Source organism: Sorex fumeus, unplaced genomic scaffold (genome assembly GCF_029834395.1).
Source record: "Sorex fumeus unplaced genomic scaffold, SorFum_2.1 ptg000122l, whole genome shotgun sequence".
In the NCBI taxonomy this organism is placed as follows: Eukaryota; Metazoa; Chordata; class Mammalia; order Eulipotyphla; family Soricidae; genus Sorex; species Sorex fumeus.
Window position 1 is genome coordinate 38,337,967 of NW_026606179.1, and position 4,282 is coordinate 38,342,248.

The 4,282-nt window shown below is 39.1% G+C and overlaps 1 pseudogene; it reads left to right on the top strand.

Annotated features, from left to right (window-relative positions):
• The first annotated feature begins 628 nt into the window (after positions 1 to 628).
• On the top strand, positions 629 to 747 carry LOC130044624 (uncharacterized; annotated as a pseudogene).
• The last annotated feature ends 3,535 nt before the right edge of the window (positions 748 to 4,282 follow it).

The following is a 4,282-nucleotide window of genomic DNA, read 5'->3' on the forward strand; positions in this document are numbered from 1 at the left end:
TATAGTTTCCTCCAAGCTTCTTGTGTTTTAAGGTTGACTGTGAGTCCTCATTCCACGGATTTGTAATTTACAGCAAAATATGAACGTGTTTACCATTATTCCTTCTTATTTTTTTTTCTGCCCTCTCTGTAGGATCCCTCGTTATAAATATATTGGCTGGTTTGAAGTTGTCTCTCACTGTACTGATCCTCTTGTCCATTTTTATGAGACTGACGCACTGCCCATTTTCTCATTTTTTTAAAATTTTTTTTACTTTGCCTTTTACCTTTAGGTCTTAGACCTATTTTGAGTTCATTTCTATATTTTTGTGAGGTAATAATCTAAATTTGTTCTTTAGAAAGATAGCATCTAGCCAGTTATTTCTCTATTAGATTATCATGGTGTCTGAAAGTCAATTGATCATAAATAAATATATCTATATCTCTCTACATACCTGTTTTTGTGCCATCACAATTGTTTTATAGTAAGGTTTTTTTTTAATTTTTTTGAATCACCATGAGATACACTGTAGTAAGCTTTAAAATAAGAAATTATGTGTCCCCCAACTTTGGTCTTTTTCAGAATAGTTTTAGCTGTTCTAGGTTAAATATATGTCTACACATTCCTAATTAAAAAAAAAAATTATTTTGTCTACGGCCATACCGCCCTGAACATGCCCGATCTCGTCTCATCTCGAAAGCTAAGCAGGGTCGGGCCTGGTTAGTACTTGGATGGGAGACCACCTTGGAATGCCCGGTGCCATAAAGGGCTGGAGTGATAGCACAACGGTAGGGCGTTTGCCTTGTGCGCAGCCAGCCCGACCAAGCCAAGTTCGATTCCCCTGCCCCGCTTGGAGAGCCTGGCAAGCTACCAAGAATAGCTTGCCCGGCAAGCTACCCATGTATTCAATATGCCAAACATAGTAACAAGTCTCAAAATGGAGCTATTACTGGGCCCGCTGGAGCAAATCGATGAACAACGGGAAGAAGGTTGGTTTGTTTTTGTTTGGTTTTGTCCTTACATTATATAAACACTGTGATTTACAAAATTGCTCATAAAGATTTGCTATATTCACTATAATAACACCAATTCCACCACCGCTGCACCTTCCCACCACCATTATCTCTAATTTTCCTAATCACCCCTTTAGCCTACCCCCATAGAAAAACCTCAATAATTTATTTTATATTGCTTTTCATAAATAATCTGCTAAAAGAATGATCAGAAAATGTTTCCTTAGAAGAAAGTGAGTGTAGATTGTTTTATCTCACCATGGAGCTATTAAGTATAAAATATCACTAAGATGTTGTTACAGGTTAAGCCTTCTCTGTTTATATTTTGTTAATCATGATTGGTTGCTTTCTACATTACATCCCACCCAATTTGGTGTGCTACTCCTCGAGTTGTAGAGTTTGGGATGTCATGCGGCTGTGAATGTGGCTGAAGGCTGCAGGAAATTCTAAAATTTTAACGGGGAGATAAAGCTGGAGGGAGTTAAATTTTAACCGGGTGGCAGCTTTGGGACCACGCATTACTAATTTTAGGATTAACATCACAATTTTGTTGTTGTTTGTTTGTGGGCCATACCTGCCAGTTTTACTCCTGGCTCTGCACTCAGGGATCACTCCTGGCAGGGTTCAGGGGACCATATGGGGTGCCAGGAACTGAAACCATGTCAACAACGTGCAAAGCAAGTGCCTTTCCCACTGTACTATCTCTCTGGCCCTTGAAAGATTAGTTCTTGACTTGATGGAGAAAAAAAGAAAAAGGAGTTATTTAAACAATGGAGCGAACGGACTCAGTTTTAAGGATTTGTGACTTTTTAAAGTTACTTTGTCCCGAGGAAGAGTCCTGTACTTTTGCCTTCTAACAGACTCTTCAATGTCTCTCCAGTTTTGTTATTCAAGCAACTCAGATTTTGGATGTAGAACAGAAGTGATGCCTAAAATTAAATTTCTTCATTGAGGAAACGGAGGCCTAGGAAAAGGTCTAAATTTTCCAAAGCTGGCTTGACCAAGATTAAAGGTTCTGCCTCTTATGTTCAGTATTCAGTGTTCACTGTGTTGCTTTGGTATTACTTCATCTTAGTGAAGTAATTCTTTTCATTTAATTATTATTCACACATATTGGGGTAACGTTTTCCAACATCTTTTTATTTCAGTAGTTGTACTGCATCAGTTTTCAATTTCTGGTTGTTATATTTCTAACGGAAGGATGTTACAAAGATAGAGAATATTCAAATAATTATGAAGTACAAAGATAATTTATTGTGTATCCAGAGGTATAAATAATTTACTGGCTTTTCATTTTTAGTTTAGTTTTGGGCCACACAGTGTTGCTCAGACCTATTACCGGTTCTGTGCTCAGGGATCCTCCAGTGGCTCATAGGGGGTCATATGCAGTGCTGAAAATCAAGCCAGGGTCAGCTGTGTGCAAGGAAAGTGCCTTAACTGTACTATCTCTGCCTCTACTATCTTTCCAGTCCAATTTATTAGCTTTAATTTATGATCTGTGTAATAAGTATCATGGGATCATAAATTAAAACTCATTTGTAATCACCAGTAATATTTGCCTAAATTATTGAGTAAAGTAAAATATAAAACATCATTACTATAAGCAGCTTAAGTGCTATTTAAAAAAAACAATTTAGATATTTACTTTGAGCCTTGGATTTTAGGGAGATGGCATGAGGAAGCAGAAAGACAACTGTCTGGGAATTGAGACCACAATGACTATCCTCATCACACAGCTTATCAGCTGTCTAATCTTGAGTAAATCACTTGAACTTCCCTAAGCTCACTTTCATTATGCATTAAATATACATAGAAATCTTGGCTATTTCAAAGGACTATGAGAAGGATCTCATCAAAGAATGTCTGAGGGATTGCTATAATTCAAAGATCAGAGACTCTCGGAACGATGATTACAGGGGACCGTGTATACCTTGTTCAGTGGCGTTTTCCCAGACCCTTAGAGAGAATGACATGGGGGAATGAAACCATAAGTACGTATAAAACAGTGATGGTCTCATCACTTTTTTCCATAGGGGGGCTGTCCATGGAAGGTGGAGGATAAAGCCAGGTGAAAGGTGATGGAGAATGACTAATATTACTTCTTTCTTAGAACAGAAACAGGTGGCAGAATTCAGAGGGATGATCAAACTGACAGATCGTCACATTTACTCATTGCTGGTATTTTTTTATGATTGCCTTTGGGATCCTCATCATTAAATTTTGGTCATTGTTAAGTCACCACATTTAGTGTTTTAATTCAGATCTGCTTATGTCCTTTTATTTATTATTAGAAATAGTACCATTTCCCACTTACATTAGATCTAACTTATTTAGTCACTCCCCCCCCTTTCAAAAAATTATTTTTAACTTGAATCACAGTGACATACACTGCTACAAAGTCATTCATGACTGGGTTTCAATCATACAATGTTCCATCACCCATCCTTGCACCAGTATACACTTTCCACCACCAATGTCCTGGGTTTCCCTCCAGTGCCCTTCCCCACAATCTACCTCTATGGCAGGAACTTTTCTTTCCTCCCTCTCTCCCTCCCTCCCTCCCTCCTCCTCCTCCCCCTCCTCTTCCTCCTCCTCCTCCTCCTCCTTCTTCTTCTTCTTTCTCTCTCTCTCTCTCTCTCTCTCTCTCTCTCTCTCTCTCTCTCTCTCTCTCTCTCCCCTCTTGTCCCCCAACTCCTTTTTATTTCCTCTTTGCTTAGTCCTCTCCAAAAGCTACTAGGGAGAAATAAGGAGAAAGACTGGACGTGGGAAGTTTGAATAGGAAGGGAAATCAGTTCTTTTGTTTCCATTTCAAGGCTTCTAAAGGAGCCTAGGTAGAAGAAGTCAGTTCTGTGTGGTAAGTGTCTGGTTGAAAACCTCTCTCTCTCTCCCTCTCCCTCTCTCTCTCCTCTCATCCTTCTTCGGCTTTATAGATGTGTTTTATCACACACACAGGAATTTCATAAAAATGTTTTTCTCTGCCACAGAGGTCAGGGGTCCGCATGCCTTTGGGGAACAGATAACATGCCCAAATGTCAGTTCAGCTGAAGAACCATACTATCCCACTGGAACACCCTGTTCTTGGTACTTGGCAGATCTGAGAACACCTCAAACCAAATGTAGCGGATGTAGACAGGTTGCAAAATTAAATCAGTCTAGACAGGTCAAATACCCTCTATCCTTCTCTGTCCATTCTTCCCCCAGTCAAACTCCTTACAGCCACTTCAAAAATGGTTTTAAAAGAATTCAGATAAAACAATCTACTTTTTTACAACTACATCTGGGGGAAAAAA